Source organism: Sorex fumeus, unplaced genomic scaffold (assembly GCF_029834395.1).
Source record: "Sorex fumeus unplaced genomic scaffold, SorFum_2.1 ptg000008l, whole genome shotgun sequence".
Taxonomy (NCBI): Eukaryota; Metazoa; Chordata; class Mammalia; order Eulipotyphla; family Soricidae; genus Sorex; species Sorex fumeus.
In genome coordinates, this window is record NW_026606065.1 from 41,606,631 (window position 1) to 41,625,155 (window position 18,525).

General features: G+C 39.9%; 1 pseudogene; it reads left to right on the forward strand.

Moving 5' to 3' along the window:
* The first annotated feature begins 1,307 nt into the window (after positions 1-1,307).
* Positions 1,308-4,136, forward strand: LOC130019397 (uncharacterized; annotated as a pseudogene).
* The last annotated feature ends 14,389 nt before the right edge of the window (positions 4,137-18,525 follow it).

Genomic DNA, 18,525 nt, shown 5'->3' on the forward strand with positions numbered 1-18,525 from the left:
TTTTAAACTTGCAAGATGTCTGAGCTACAGTTCAAATTATCTCTATATGTAGAAACTTGTATCTAGAATTTAAAACTAGTACACAATAATTTTAGTAACAGTACTCTGTCTAAATGCTTTCATTACAGTTGAGTAAAATTCATTCAAAATTTATAATGAGGCCACATCAGCAAATATGAGGGCTGAAGTCCCCTCCAAGTGATGCTCAGGCCAGAGCTGTGGGCATTCTGGAGAGTCACAGGAGTTACACCTGGCCATGCTCAGAACACATCAGGTGGTGAGGATCAAAATCTGAGACTCACACGGACCTGTCAGGTGCTCTGCCTCTTAAATTGTTTCCCAGAGCTAACCCCAGCATTTATTGTCTCTGTATCTGGGGAATTCCAGAAAACAGCTCTCAAGCACTAAAAGATCCATTGCCATTTACTATCTATTCTTTGTTGCTTTATTTAATCTTTGTTTATTTTAGTTGGAGAGCTCATCTGGAGTTCCTCCACATTTATTTCTGGGTCTGTGTACAGGAATAACCCCTGACATTGCCCTGACCCTAGGGACAGAATGTGGTGCCTGGAATAAAAGCCAGGCCAGATGCCACAGCGAGGCAACTACCTTCCTTCTGTATTTTCTCTGCCCGCCATTGCCACCCCCCTTCCCAACTCACTTGCTCTTTTAATCAGAAATTGATTTCCATTCTCACATTTTAATCAGACTTCCTCCATGTCCAAATAATATGTTATCATTTTTTTTATAAAATTGTGCAAATTAGATGGATTTAATTAAGTGGATGATCAGGAGGATCATGGTTAACAAAATTAGTTCATGTCCTACAATAGTCTATGGAAATAGCTTAGGTTCAAAATTACTTAAATAAAATTTAATGAATTACTATCTACACTACTTCCACTACCCAGCCGTCGCCACACTCCAGGACGCTTTCTGGACCGGCGCGGCCGCTTTGCGGCCCCGTTACACATCATAAGACACTAAATACACATCTTCCGGAATTGTCGTACCGTATTTGATAGGGTTCAAATATGGTAACACCTACAAGGGTGATTAGAGGTCGCCCCAAAAGCTTCTATCCCTCTCGGAAAGACTGGCAAGCTACCGAGAGTATTCCGCCCGCACGGAAGAGCCTGGCAAGCTATCCGTTGTGTATTCGATATGCCAAAACCAGTAACTACAACTGGTCTCATTCACCTGACCCTGAACGCTTCACCGACATGGCAGCACTGAGAAGGATGAGAAAGGAGAGGCCGACAAAATCTCAAGGCCGACCTAGGCTGCCACAACGAAGGAAGACAAAAATGATCGTCTGTACTTTCAATGCACGTACGCTAGCATCACATGCATCCATGGAGGATCTGATGGTACAAGCGCGAATGATCAAGTACGAAATCATTGTTCTGACCGAGACAAGAAGGCACGAATCTCACCATGCCGTTTTCGACACTGGAGAAGAATTGTTCCTCGGAACATGCGATAAAAGAGGTGTTGGAGGCGTCGGTGTCCTTGTCAACACAAACTTGGCCAAGAGCATTGATTCATTCGAATGCCTAACAACCCGAATCGGACGTTTACATTTGAATAGATGTGGCTCACTGCCTGCAGTTTCTATTTTCATTGTCTATGCACCAACATCGCATTATGATGAAAGAGAAATCGAGAAGTTCTACATGGAGCTAGAGAAGATCTATAAAGAAGACCACACCTTCTACAAGATCATTGTTGGTGATTTTAATGCCAAGATAGGACCGAGAAGATCAGCTGAAGAACTTCACCTCGGGACCCATGGCCTAGAATGGAATGAACAGGGTGAGAGACTGTCTGAGTTCATCATGTCGAACAAGACCATTCATGGTAACTCACAGTTCCAGAAGGCAGAATCTAAACGATGGACATGGGAGTCTCCCGATGGACGATTCCACAATGAAATAGACCACATCATATTCAATCGACGGTTTTGCCTGACTGATGTTGCTGTTGTCCCAAAATTTCGAATGGGATCGGACCACCGTCTCCTTCGTGCAAAATTCTACTTCACCGAGCGGGGAGAAAGGGCTACAAAGTTCAAAAAGAGAATTCCCAGAATGACCACCAACTGGGAACTCTTTGGTACTATTGCAGCAACACGGGAAGATGCCATTGTTGACAACATTGACGAGGAATACGATCGACTGGTTCAGCACCTCCATGAATGTGCGAGGAACGCCAAGAAAGAGATAGCCACAAAAAATCGCCTATCTTCGAAAACTCTTGAGCTAATTCACCAGCGTGCTTTGGCGCATGCCTCAGGCAACCGCAAGCTAATGTCCGAGCTCGTAAAGCAGTGCAGAGATGCGATCAAGGAAGACCTCAAAGAGAGAAGAGCAGAAGTACTGGTAGATGCAGCAGAAGCCGGGAAAAGTATTCGTAACGCCCGCCTGTCCTTTGCCAACTACAAGACCAAGATGACTGCCCTCTGACGTCCTGATGGATCCATCACATCCTTCAGAACGTCAATGGAGAAGATTATCCATGACTTCTACTCAAATCTCTTCGATAGCCATGTCCACTTGCCGACATACCAAATTCCACAGGATGGATATGTCGTTCCCAATGTTCTCCCTTCCGAAATCCGACATGCCATTTCGTCGGTAAAGAAACAAACAGCACCTGGCCCAGAAAAGGTCAGACCTGAAAACCTGAAGAACCTGCCGTCAGTACTCATCAATACACTGGCTCGGCTCTTCACTCACTACCTGTCTGAATGCAAGTTTCCGTCCCAATGGAAAACCAGCAGGACCGTACTACTGTTCAAGAAGGGAGACATCCATGACATTGGCAACTATCTCCCGATCTGCCTATTGTCTGTCATCTATAAGTTGTTCACTTGAGTCATACTAAATAGGATTGGAAGAACACTAGATGAAGGACAACCATGCGAGCAAGTCGGGTTCCGCAAAGGATTCAGCACCATCGACCATATCCACACGATAACCAAGCTCATTGAGGTTTCTGGGGAGTTCAAGATGCCGCTCTGTTTAACGTTCATTGATTTAAAGAAGGCCTTTGATTCTGTTGAGACGGAAGCGGTCATTGAAGCCCTAGCCAATCAGGGCATTCAAGCCCAATACATCAGGATCCTCCGTGAGCTGTATTGCGGATTCACTACCAGGATCTCACCATTCTACAAAGAAGTGATCGTTGATGTTAAGAGAGGGGTGCGGCAGGGTGATACCATTTCACGGAAACTCTTCCGTGCCACCCTCGAGAACATCATGTGATGACTGGAATGGGAAGGAATGGGAGTGAAGATAGATGGTCGGCAACGACACCACCTCCACTTTGCTGATGACATTGTTTTAATAACACCAAACATCAGACAAGTGGCACAGATGCTGGCCGACTTTGACCGTGAGTGTGGAAAAGTAGGACTACAGCTGAATCTTACGAAGACAATGTTTATGAGAAACAGCCTCGTTCCTGACGCCCCATTCACTCTCAAAGGAACGACCATCTCCGAATGCAACAGATATGTGTACCTAGGTCGAGAGGTCAACTTGACAATTGACCTGGCACCCGAGCTGCGCAGGAGGAAGAGAGCGGCTTGGAATGCCTTCAAGAACGTCGAAGAAATAGCTATGAGGACGAAGAACCTCCGGCTCCGGGCACATCTCTTTGACTCCACTGTTCTTCCTGCATTAACATATGCCTCAGAGACCTGGGCCCTACGCAAACAAGATGAGAACGCTATTTAGGTCTCCCAAAGAAGAATAGAAAGAGCTATGCTTGGAATATCATATTTCACTCAAATGAGAGAAAGAATCCGGAGTTCTGACATCCGTCGACGATCAAGGATCAGGGACGCTGTCTCATTTGCCAAATTGTCGAAAATCAGATGGGCTGGTCACGTAATGTGATTTAAAGACGACCGCTGGACTAGAGCTGTTACTGACTGGATTCCACGGGATGTCAAAAGACTGCGTGGCCGCCCACCTACCAGATGGTCTGACTTCTTCGTCAAGAAGATCATGAATGATCGGTTTGAGGCCCTTCATGTTCCCGGAGCAAACAGATGCCATTGGGCTACACTAGCACGTGACAGGGACAAATGGAGACGTTACTGGCACCTGCTCAATCAAATCGACGACTAACTGGAAGTTAAGTGATTCTAAGTGAATTACTATAAATGGATGACTGTAAGAAATATGTTGTAATGCACAGTGAGCTTGAAACAATAAACATACATTTTCATATGTAAATCCCCCAGAATATAACAGGAGAGTTATAACAGGAACCCATTTTCCAAATATTTGTGGCCTAATTTCTTTGTGATGGTCTAAAGAGTATTTTTAAGTATATTTGTTGTTTTATTCTTTTGTTTCAGGGGAGTTAACACTTTTAGGGAAATAAACAAAGAATGTCAATTCCTGAAATTAGAACAAAATTGGTTATAAAAGAGAAAGACTATAAGGGATAGAACTGTTAACTCATGACAAATTCTGTTTCCCTTATGGAAAATAGTAAAGATGATGAGGATAGCTTGCATGAGTCTAAATATTATGGTTTTTATTTCTGCTAAGTCAACCAGAATAATCATGAATTTTTATTATAAAATTATAAGTTAATATTATAAAATTGTGGGCTGGAGCGATAGCACAGCGGTAGGGAGTTTGCCCTGTGTGCAGCCAGCCCGGCCAAGCCATGTTCAATTCCTCCGCCCCTTTCGGATATCCCAGAAGCTACCGAGAGTATCTCCCCCACACGGCACAGCCTGGCAAGCTCCTTGTGATGTATTTGTTATGCCAAATACAGTAACAACAAGTCTCACAATGGAGACGTTACTGGGCCTGCTTGAGCAAATCGATGAACAATGGGAGGACAGTGACAGTGATTATAAAATTGCATGAATTATTACTGGTTTATAAAACTGTTGTTTAATAAGGTAACTTCAATGATCTCTATAATGCCAGTTTTCCTCTTTTTTTAATTTATATTTTGTTTTGTTCACACTTGGCCATGGTCAGATTTTACTCCTGTCCCTGTGCTGAGGGATCACTTCTGGCAATTCTCAGCATTTCATAGGCAGTACTGCAATAGAATCAAGTTCTACTGAATGTAAAGAAAGCACCTTAAATTCTTTACTGTTTCTGGTCCTTCCACAGTATCCTCTATGGATGCAACATGTACTTTCTTTTTGGAAGTTAGAGTGCTCCCAAAATGTGCTCAGGAGGCCCCATGGATCCAACTGTGATTCTTGGTATTGAACCAGGCCATGGTTCAATACAGAGCCTGAAGAAAAGTGCTGCTCTGGCTGTGTGCTGCCAAAGGTCACCAAGTAGAGTTGGAGGTTCTCCAGAGCCACACCCTGTGGTGTTCAGAAACTTCTAACATTAAACCTGGCCGTGGTCAGGGATCATGTGCTTTTTCCCTGGACAGTGCATGCTTGAGCTGACGTATCTCCCAGACTATTGCAAGACTACGTTCTTGACTATTTATGACCGAGTTCAAAGCAATTCTTTCTCTTAGTATGGCATTTTCAGATAACTGTGTGATGATTTAATTAAAAACAGCTTTGGTTTCTTCATAATCAATAAGGTGCTCATTTTCATGGTTCTATAATCATTGAATAGTATATGCTTAAATCTCTCCTTTTTTCATGGAGTGCTACAACAGAATGTTCAGGTTTCAAATCTTTTTGTGGTTATGCTTTTCTTTGAACCTGAAAATTAATTAATATTGTGTTTTGAATAGTACTTAAATCATATTACTCATAAAAAGACTCTCAGAAAAGGTTGAGTTGAATCAAAGCAGCAAGAAATTTGTCATTATGGTGATACCCTCTATATTAGTTTGTAGCTTTATAGTTTTTGAATGATTTTATTTACTTTGAAATATTTTGTCTAGCACAGCAGTAGGGCATTTGCCTTGCACGCAGCCAACATGGCCGACCCGAGTTCGATTCCTCCGCCCCTCTCGGAGAGCCCGGCAAGCTACTGAGAGTATCTCGCCCGCACGGCAGAGCCTGGCAAGCTCCCCGTGACATATTCGATATGCCAAACACAGTAACAACAAAGTCTCCAATGGAGACATTACTGGGCCTGCTCGAGCATAATAACCAGTGAATTAGGGTCTTGTTGAATGGACATGTCTTATATTTTTATACTAGTTTATTATCTGTAATAATAATTATCAAGTTTTCTCCCTTCCACTTGGAACTTACTGGATAAAGAATGATTATTGAACAAATAAATTGTTTTGAAAACTCTTGATGTCTCATTTCTTTTTTTCTTTCTTTTTTTTTTTTTTTTGACTTTGGGCCATACAAGGCTGGTCTCAAGGTTTACTCCTGGCAAGGCTCAGAGGATCATATAGGATTCTGGAAAACAAACCCAGGTTGGCCACGTAAGGGAAGTGTTTTAACCACTGTATTATCCTATTACTCCAGCTTCTGTGTCTAATTTTTGGAATGTGTTTACTACCCCAGCATGCCACAGGTATGATCATCTTAAGAACACACATGTTTTAGAAAGCAAAGTACTACTGGGCCCAATAGAAAAGTATGCATAACTTAATTAAGTTCAATTCTTTATGCAGTCAAAAGGTACTATGAGGAAGTCTTGGGCTATTTTCTCATTTTGGAGCTAACATGACTCAAATGTAAATTTTCTTTCTTATTTAAATGGGCTGAAGCGATAGCACAGCGGGTAGGGCATTCGCCTTACAAGCGGCCAACATGGCCGACCCGAGTTCGATTCCTCCGCCCCTCTCGGAGAGCCCGGCAAGCTACCGAGAGTATTCGATATGCCAGACACAGTAACAACAAAGTCTCCAATGGAGACGTTACTGGGCCCGCTCGAGCAAATCGACGATCAACGGGAGGGCCTTTACCTTTACCTTACCTTATTTAAATTGTCACATCAATCTGGAGTGACCTGTGTGTGTGTGTGTGTGTGTGTGAGAGAGAGAGAGAGAGAGAGAGAGAGAAGTTAAATGAGGCCTACTGCCCCAGGTATCAGAAAACAGAATATCTCACTTGCTTTGCAGGAAGGTAAACATTTTGTTGCATTCCAGATACCAATGAAGACAAAGGCAGTGTTTACATCTACTTTTCAAAAGATCTATCTTTCAATCTCTTAATTTCAGGAATATTCATGCAGATAGAAGGGGGTCTTGAAACTTTAATTTTGTCTTTTTTGTGAAAAAGAAAAAAAAGGATGTCATTTTCAGATAAGATAAGCACCTAGAAGAAAATCAATATTTCGGAATAAAAAAAGCTATGATATAGTTTCTGTGAATTTTTCTCTTAAAAAATGCTTGTTGATTTCTTTAGTTTTCTTCTTGGCTACTAAAGGGAAATGGCAAGCAGAAATAAAATCAAAAATAGGCAAGTGTCTGCGTGTTCTTCTGTTTTATCTTCCTTCTTCAGAAACGTTTGTAACCTATTCATTCCTACTGTAAAACATTCCCTGCAAACTGAGCCTGAAAGAATTACTTTCATCTCATCCACCTTATCAATGTCCCCTACCTTCCCCTTCCTTCTCTCCTTGTCCTCCGTGTACAAAAGCCAGGTTTTGAAAACACAAATCTCCCTCATTTTCTTTTCTCCTCTTTGCTTATTTCTTTTAGGAATTCTTTTGCCACTCATTTTTCACATCTCCATGCCTTGTAACTTGCCTCTGGAGTTCTCCATTTGTAATTTAGATACAGATAAACCAAGAATCACAAAATTATCTTCCTCTATTCAGTTCCAGAATGTTTGGTGAATTATTGTATAAACCAGAAAGAATCTTTTAAATATTTTAATACTGGATGGAATGAATAGAAAATATGGGCAGGTTCATGACATACTCCTTTTCAAAATAAATGAGACAGATGATGTCTATTTTAGGTACATATCAGATGATACTTATGATTATTATTTTTCTTACATTGTAAGTGCGGAGGGTTCAAATTTAATCTCGAGTTTTAACAAATTATACAAAATTTTATTAAGTTTCTTTAAAGATTATATAGGGAGAGCAAAAGGGAAGATGGTTTGGCAACAGCAATGTGAACACAGGCCACTCTGCTTATAGAACTTTTAGTCAGCTGGTCTTAGTCTTACTGACTACTGAAGAAATGGTATTATTTATAGATATATGCAAATAAATATTTATTTTCATATATTAAAATAAATCTTTTATTTTCATATGCATATGTTACTTAAATGTATACACATATATGTATATTATATGTGTAATGATAAGTAAGAAAATGAATGTAATAAGAATAATGAAATTGTAATGTGAACTAAGAAAATATAATGAGGACTGGAAAACAGAAAACTGAATCTTATGCTAAATAAGAGAAGGGGGGAAGAAGCATTCGTTTTACTAGTCCCTCCGGGCCACCAGATTTACTGTAGTGTACTGGACCTGAAGAATTTATGGGAATGCCCGGAGACACCTGAAGATGGCACCAAATGGGCAGAATATACTGTCACTAACTGTTTCCCTTTTTTTTGGGGGGGGGTCACACCCGGCGATGCACAGGGATTACTCCTGGCTCATGTACTCAGGAAATACTCCTGGCGGTGCTTGGGGGCCATATGGGATGTTGGGAATCGAAATTGGGTCAGCCACATGCAAGACAAACGCCCTGCCCTCTGTGCTACCACTCCAGCCCCCTGCAGCCCCTTGACTGTTTTCCTTTGGGGGGCTGAGGGCCATAGGTATTATGCAGAAAAGAAGCTTTGATTGTTTGATCTTTACCAAACTATCTCTGTATCTCCTGTCTAACCCAATATGGATCCCTGAGACACACTAGGATATGAGAGTGACCAGTAGCAGGTCCTAGTGGGTCTTGGGGATCCATATTGGGTGCGAGGAATCAAACCCAGGTTTGCTGCATACAAGGCAAGCCCCCTACCCACTGCATTGTATCTCCCATCCCTTCCCAAATATTTACTTAAAAATACTGCTTTCTTTAAAATTTGAAAATGAACGTTTATCATATGCTAATTTTAATCGATTTTTAGATCTATGCTGTTTTGCAATATTTTTCCATGTTAAGATAAAGATATTTATATAAAAAACTTGTATCATATTTGTATTTCTTTCACGAGCTAGTTCCAATCAGTTGAAATTCACAGTAAAATTCAGGTCATTTTATTACCCTGCTTTCTTGTGTCTACTACTTATTATATTAAACCAGATACCATAAATAAATTTGATCTTTAGTGTTCTTTTCTGGACTAACTTCTCATATTTGATTTTCAGTTGGTTCTGTATTATGAGTTAAACAAAGCAAAAATCCTGCTCTCTAATATTGCAGTAACATATGGGAACTGCCCACGACAAGCATAATTTTGGGACTATGAGGAGAGCTATGCTATTCATTCTGAGCGCCAGTCTGTATTTAATAAAAAACTAAATGACCAGAGGTCCTGGATTTCTAGTGTAAAAAATACCCAGTGATAACAGAATACAGATAAAGTAGGGTGCAGTGCTTAGTGATAATGTGCTACTAACTTGAATCTTTCCCCTTTATCTGCCTTAAATTAATAGTTTGTTCTCTTTTCAGTTTTCTTTTTTATTCTTGTTTATTTCATTTTCTCTTTGAGAATCTAGAGGCTCACCATGCAAAGTGATGCACTCTACTACCAAGCTTCATGCCTTTTTATTTACTCTCAAGGGGGTCTCTTGAGTAGTACTTAAGAATCCATGAATCATTACTGGCATTACTTGGCCTGATGTTTTAGTGCTCGGTTTCATGCTGTGGTGCTGTTTGGGCCCAGTCAGTGATCCTGGGTTCATCTCAGCGGTGCACGGGATGACATGCTGTCCAAGGATTCAATTTTAGGACTTGGCACACTGCTTCTCCTTTAAACTATCTCCTCTCCACCTTATGATAAGTTTAGGTAAAAATATTGCATGATTAGCTATTTCTTCCAATTATCTAATTATTCAGTAATAAATGGATCTCATTTCCCTAACCCTGATTATGCAGAGTCGAGAAGGATATGGAAGGAGAAGCTGATAAAACACCAAGGCAGACATGGGCTGCCAAAACGCAGAAAAACAAAAATGATTGTCTGTACTTTTAATGCTCGTACGCTGGCATCTGCTGCATCCATTGAAGACCTTATGGTACAAGCACGAAAGATCAAGTACGACATCATTGGTCTGACCGAAACGAGAAGACATCAATCCAATCATGCTGTTTTCGACACTGGAGAAGAACTGTTCCTTGGAACATGTGATAAAAGAGGCGTCGGTGGTGTCGGTATCCTTGTCAACACAAACTTAGTCACAAGCATTGATTCATTTGAATGCCTAACAACCCGAATCGGACGATTACACTTGAATAAATGTGGCTCACTACCGGCAGTTTCTATCTTTGTTGTCTATGCACCAACATCCAGTTATGGTGAAAAAGAAACTGAGAAATTCTACATGGAGCTGGAGAAATTCTATAAAGAAGATCACACCTTCTACAAGATCATTGTCGGTGATTTTAATGCCAAGATAGGACCAAGAAGATCAGTCGATGAACTCCACATCGGAACCCATGGCCTGGAATGGAACGAACAGGGTGACAGACTGTCTGAATTCATCATGTCAACCAAAACCTTCCATGGTAACTCACAATTCCAAAAGGCTGAATCTAAACGTTGGACATGGGAGTCTCCCGATGGACGGTTCCACAATGAAATAGACCACATCATATTCAATCGGCGGTTTTGCCTAACCAATGTTGCTGTTGTCCCAAAATTCCAAACGGGATCAGACCACCGTCTTCTTCGTGCAAAATTCTACCTCACAGAACGAGGAGAAAAGAATGCAAGGTTTAAGAAGAAGACTCCCAGAACAACCACCAACTGGGAACTCTTTGGCTCTGTTGCAGCAACATGGGAAGATGCCGTCATTGACAACATTGATGAGGAATACGATCGAATGATTCAGCACCTCCATGATTGTGCAAGGAATGCCAAGAGAGAGATAACCACAAAAAACCGTCTTTCTTCGAACACTCTTGAACTTATTCACCAATGTGGCGTGGCACGTGCCTCAGGCAACCACAAGCAAACGTCCAAACTGGCAAAACAGTGCAGAAAAGCCATCAAGGATGACCTCAAAAACAGGAGAGCAGCAGTACTGGTAGATGCAGCAGAAGCTGGGAAAAACATTCGTAATGCCTGTCTGTCCTTCACCAACTACAAAACCAAGATGACTGCCCTCCGACATCATGATGGATCTATCACATCTTCCAGAAGGGCAATGGAGAAGATTATTCATGACTTCTACTCAGATCTCTTTAATAGCCACATCCACTTGCCCACATACCACATACCACATGATGGATATGTCGTTCCCAATGTTCTCCCTTCCGAAATCCAACATGCCATCTCGTCGGTAAAGAAACAAAAAGCACCTGGCCCAGACAAGATCAGACCTGAACACCTGAAGAACTTACCATCAGTACTCATCAATACATTAGCTCGACTCTTCACACGCTACCTGTCTGAATGCAAGGTTCCATCCCAATGGAAAACCAGCAAGACTGTACTACTATACAAGAAAGGAGACATCCACGACATTGGCAACTATCGCCCAATCTGCCTATTGTCTGTCATCTACAAACTATTCACTCGAGTCATCCTGAATAGGATTAGCAGAACACTAGATGAAGGACAACCATGTGAACAAGCTGGATTCCGAAAAGGATTCAGTACCATTGACCATATCCACACAATAACCAAGCTCATTGAGGTATCTAGGGAGTTTAAGATGCCGCTCTGTCTAACATTCATTGATTTAAAGAAGGCCTTTGATTCTGTTGAGATGGAAGCGGTCATGGAAGCCCTAGCCAATCAGGGCGTACAAACTCAATACATCAGGATCCTTCGTGAGCTCTATTGCGGATTCACCACCAAGATCTCACCATTCTACAAAGAAGTAATCATCCATATCAAGAGAGGAGTTCGGCAGGGTGATACCATTTCACCAAAACTCTTCAGTGCCACCCTCGAGAACATCATGCGACGACTAGAATGGGAAAACATGGGAGGGAAGATAGATGGTTGGCAACTACACCACCTCCGCTTTGCTGATGACATCGTTCTAATAACACCAAACATCAGCCAAGCGGCACAAATGCTTGCGGACTTTGACCATGAGTGTGGAAAGGTGGGACTACAGCTGAATCTTACGAAGACAATGTTTATGAGAAACAGCCTTGTTCCTGACGCTCCATTCGCTCTCAACGGAACCACCATCTCCGAATGCAACAGTTATATATACTTAGGTCGAGAAATCAACATGATGAATGACCTGGCACCTGAGTTACTCAGGAGGAAGAGAGCGGCTTGGAATGCCTTCAAGAGCATTGAAGAAATAACTAAAAGGACAAAGAACCTCCAGCTACGAGCACATCTCTTTGATTCCACTATTCTTCCTGCATTAACATATGCCTCAGAGACCTGGACCCTACGAAAACAGGATGAGAACACTATTCGGGTCTCTCAAAGAGGAATCGAAAGAACTATGCTTGGAATATCACGATTCACTCAAATGAGAGATAGAATCCGGAGTTCTGATCTTCGTCAACGCTCAAGAATCAGGGACGCTGTCTCATTTGCCAAGACATCAAAAATCAGATGGGCTGGACACATAATGAGGTTTACAGACAACCGCTGGACTCGAGCCATTACTGATTGGATTCCACGAGACATCAAAAGATCACGTGGACGCCCACCTATAAGATGGTCAGACTTCTTCGTCAAGACCCTAAATGATCGGTTTGAGGCTCTACATGTTCCTAAAACGAACAGATACCATTGGGCTACGCTAGCACACAACCGGGATGAATGGAGACGTTACTGGCACCCGCTCGAATAAATCGATGAATAACGGGGATTAAGTGATTCAGTGAAGTGATGACTACTTTTTTGCTTTGTTATTTGTGAATTTTTTTCTAAATAAAACATTTTTCCTAAAAGATTAAATTTTTCTCCCAAATATTTTGATATATTTTGTTTATAAATTTAAATTACTTTCAGAAGTATTTCAAATCACTTTTGGTTCTCTGAACCAAGGTATTTATATTAAAATTAAAATAACGTTTTGGTTCAAGATTACTGAATTACTGGTTTTATTTTATTTTATTAAAAATTGTCAGATCTCTTAAAAATTCATCAGTTTACTTTTTATTTTTCATAGATTACATTTCTGTATTTTATATATTTAAAATTAAGTTATATTTTTTATGATTGCAGTGTTTAGTGCATATTTTTTAACTTTTCATCTTCTTGCATTTTTTAACTTGCTATCTTATATATAAAGGACATCTTATGTTTAAAACATCCTAAGAAACTATTATATACCTGATCTATCTTGGAGTTAAATAGGAATGGTATTTTTAATTATTATGTATACTTTTTATATATTTAATATATTGTAGTTTGTATTTTGCAAAGCTTCCAACTGATGGTTTTCTGTGACTACATGTTATTATATATTATACTTTTACTGTGCATTAATCCAATTATTTGCTCTCTTATCTGTTTTTAATCGAATTTTATTTTTATAACCCTTTTAGGTAACAGTTGCTATTCTTTTGTTATGTTTGACTTCCCAGCATATTCTTTCATTCATCCTGCTAATGTTCATCATTTTGATAATTTTTGTTATATTTGTACCCAAGATGCGATTGAATTTTTCTTTGGTAAGCAGTTTGGCATAGATTGAGCACATAATTTTATTATTTGCATGAGAATTCTTATGTTATGAGTAATAGTCCTGCCCTTAGGGACTTAGTCCCAGCAGTTGATTTCAACTACCCAACCACCGCCACCCTCCAGGCCGCTTTGCACACACTTAGGCATAGCCTCATGCATGAGTGACGCCTCAGAATCCAGGTAATGCGGAATTTTCTGACCTTGGACTTTGGGCTCAATGAGACCTTAGAGCAGAGATCCTCTGCCTGCATACCCCAGTCTCCAGTGACCCAGGGGTCACACCCATAAGCCACCTCCTGCTGGTGCCAGAAAATCTCCTCATCAGCCACCGTCCAGAACTCACAGCTGCTTCACCCAGAAGGAAGCATAAAATGCAGCCCCCATAACCATGCCACCGGACTCCGCACCGGGCTGTTTTCTCTTGGGGTTCCCCAGAGGGAGGCGGGTGATTGCTTCCCATTCCAAGAGAACCAAGCCCAGGCAGCCGATCTCCACTACCCAACCACCACCATGCTCCAGGCCGCTTTTCACGTGCTCCTGTTGAGCCTCACATATGAGTGAACATATTCCTGGACACATCATAAGACACTCCCTACCTATTTGCCATAATTACCACACCATATTTGATGGGGTCCAGACAGCAGGCAACGAATGATAAAGGGAAATATATATATATATATATATATATATATATATATATATATATATATCGGAGAGCCCGGCAAGCTACCAAGAGTATCCTGCCTGCATGGCAGAGCCTGGCAAGCTACCCATGGCATATTTGATATGCCAAAAACAGTAACAATAACGGGGCTCATTCCCCTGACCTTGAAAGAGCCTCTAATGAGAGCATTGGGAAAGACGAGTAAGGAGAGGCTGCAAAAATCTCAGGACTGAGACAAATGGAGATGTTACTGGTGCCCACTCAAGTAAATCAATGCACAATGGGATGACGGTGATACAGTGATAGAGTGATGAGTAATATTAAATTCCTCACATCCACCTTTGCCTGCTCTCTTTCAACATCTATTTCACTGAATAGCACTGCTTATTAATCTTGCTGAGGATACCTATCTAAGTATCATCCCTCATATTTACCTTGGTTTTTGTATCTTTAAGAAAGGAATTAGGGGCTGGAGCAATAGCACAATGGGTAGAGCGTTTGCCTTGCATTAGGTCAACCTAGGTTCAATTCCCAGCATCACATATAGTTCCCTGAGCACCACCAGGGGTAATTCCTGCCTACGGAGCCAGGAGTAACCCCTGTGCATTGCCGGGTGTGACCCAAAATGGTAAATAAATAATAAATAGCACTGTAGCACTGTAGCACTGTCCTCTCATTGCTCATCAATTTGCTCAAGGGGGTCCAGTAACATCTCCATTGTAAGACTTGTTGTTACTATGTTTGGCACATTGAATATGTCATGGGAAGCTTGCCAGGCTTTGCTGTGTGAGCCAATAATCTTGGTAGCTTGCTGGGCTCTCAGAGAGGGGCAGAAGAATCAAACCTGGGTCAGCCACGCCAGCCTCATGCAAGGCAAACGCACTACCTGCTGTGCTATTGCTCCAGCCCAATAAATAAATAAAATAAAATAAACAAAAAGGAATTAGATAAATTACACGTATGCATGATATTCTTATGCAATTATCATTAAAGATATAATCTTTATTCAGAATTATTTTATAATTCATTAACTTTTTCTTAGGCAGAATCCAACATTTCAAATGAACAAAATAAAGCAAAGTGCTATTTTTACTCTAGCTGTTCTACCTAACTGCAATTGCTATTAACTCTTCTTCCATTTCCTTCAAGGAAAATTCCCAGAAATAAAGATATGCAATTATCTTCTAAGTTTCTTTTTATTTTTTGTAATGTCCAGATGACTTTTGACCTCATACGCTTAATCTCCCAATTTTTGTAGCCAGAAATAGAAAATAGAAATAAATTTGTCTTAAAGTCCTCGACTGTGACACATGGTCTTCATTAGTCAAAGGAAGCTGAAAAATCTTATTTTAACTTTAAACTTAATAAGACAAATGTCCATAATAAGCAGTGGGTTAAAAAATCTTTGGCTTTAGTTAGTGACAAGCATGGTATGTACTACTTACCTTGAGAATTACTTCAGCAATAAATACTTGTCAGGTATATCACACACACACACACACACACACACACACACACACACACACACACACACACTGTCCTCCCGTTGTTCATCAATTTGCTCGAGCGGGCCCAGTAATGTCTCCATTGTGAGACTTCTTGTTACTGTGTTTGGCATATTGAATACTCTCGGTAGCTTGCCAGGGTCTCCAAGAGGGGCAGAAGAATTGAACCCGGCTTGGTCAGGATGGCTACATGCAAGGCAAATGCCCTACCACTGTGCTAGTGTGCACGCGCACACGCACACACACACACACACACACAATACACACATAGAGTGTTATTTATTCAACTAATCTGAAGTTTACTTCCTTCTTTCCTCAATATTCTTTATCTTTATAATTTTTATATTTATTTATCTTTAGAATATGGCTTCACATATGATAAACAAGATTTCTTTTTGCTTTATTTCCATCTCTATAGATTTAGTTTCAATATGTGCCCTTCTTAAGATATTTCTTCTATCAATAAAAATAGAGTGAGAAAGAGAAAAAGACAGAGTCAGAAAAAGACAGAGAGAGACAGTCAGAGAGAGAGAGAGAGAGATTTTCTTATTACTGTAGTTAACTTTAGATTAAAAACCAGTCTTGAGGACTCTAAATTCTATATCATTGCTGTATCATTTTCTCTGACTATATATTTCTTATTTTATCTTTTATTTTGAATCAGACACATAACTGTCATAGATCTTCTGATAACTCAGTATGATCTTTTCAACCAAGATTATTAGCACTAACATTTTCATAATATGAAATATAATACATAAAAGTCTACAAAAATTAAGACATGAGATCTTTAAGAAGTAATCATTCTATCATATCTACCTAGAATGTCAACTTTTGTAAAACTTCAATGAATAATTTTAAGTTATTCATTATTCAGTATTAATGAATAATGCCATTTATATTATATATTCAGATCACATACATTTATCATATGTTAAACAAACTATCAATCAACAGAATTGTTTCTTTATTAATGTTTATGGGCAAGATAATATTTTAATATTATTTTAATTAATTTTAATTATTTCTTAATTTGCAAATGAGCAATTGTTCTATTTGAATCATTTGGGTCTCCATTTATATTTCACTTTACTTAATTATTTTCATTAGACTATTATTGTGTTATCACACAAGCTTTTGTATGCAACACTGAAAATCAGGATGTATATGTGCTATATGAAGTTCACTATTGAGAGTCAAATTTTATTCTTCACAATTTATTTGTTCCTTTTGTCTCAGTTTATCTGTACACATTGTTCTATCATTATTGTGACTTCTTAGTTGATCTTTTGATCAAAAAGCAATTTCAATCCCTCTCCTCCTACCCCGACATATGTGGTGTGTGTGTTTGCGTATGGGTGTCTCTGTGTGTGTATGAAGATGTATACATATATGGCAATACGACAATGATTTTCCATTATGTCATTTCACATAATCTCATAAAATAATAATTGTGTTTTCATTCATTCCTATTGCTTTCCCTTAGATATCCATAGTACGTATGTGGCCAAAGACAAGGTCACTTTTTCTCATTGCTGTTTCCCAGCTTTATCCAGTGCTTTACAGAGAGTATTCTATAATTAAATGCTGAATGGATGAAATAGTGAAGCTGTAATGAATATGGACTTATTTAATTAAAACAAAATTATTTTTAAAATTACAAAAATTGTAAATAATGTGTCATCTCACAAACTATTTTGCAGTTATGCAAATATGTATCTAGCACAGCGGGTAGGGCATTTGCCTTGCATGCAGCCAACCAGGGTTCGATTCCTCCACTCCTCCTGGAGAGTCTGGCAAGATACCAAGAGTATCCCACCCGCATGGCAGAGCCTGGCAAGCTCACCGTGGCATATTCAATATGCCAAAAACAGTAACAACAAATCTCACAATGGAGATGTTACTGGTGCCCGCTCGAGCATATCGATGAACAAGGGGAGGACAGTGCTACTTATTGTGAATAATTTTTTGCCAACACAAAATATATAATATTTCTATAGAAATAGAAACTCATATAACTTTGAAAAAACAAGCATTCACTCATATATGAGGCTGAGTTTTAGATGTGAAACCACCGTAAATATTTAAAAAAACATAAATTGCACTTCTGTTGTAACTGAAAATTTTTTTTATTTTTTGGGGGGTCACACCTGGGCTGGAGCGATAGCACAGAGGGTAGGGCATTTGACTTGCATGCGGCCAACCCTGGTTTAATTCCTCCGTCCCTCTCGGAGAGCCCAGCAAGCTACAGAGAGTATCCTGCCTAAACTGCAAAGCCTGGCAAGCTCCCCATGGCATATTCGATATGCCAAAAACAGTAACAAGTGTTGCAATGGAGATGTTACTGGTGCCTGCTTGAGCAAATCTATGAAAAACAGGACGACAGTTCTACATGCATGCATACATACATACACACATACATATGCATATATCTGCTCTTTATGATTCCAAATTTTATATATTTTATGCCAGGAAACATTTTATGCCAGAAAATAAATTTTATTTCACATAGATTGGAACAGAAACTCTTCTCTCAGAATCAACTAAAATTACAGATAAGGTATCGATAAAACCTTTTGAATTGATCAAGATCATAGCTATCAATCATAAGCTAAAATTATTCTACTAAATATGTTATTTTGATAACTGTGCTC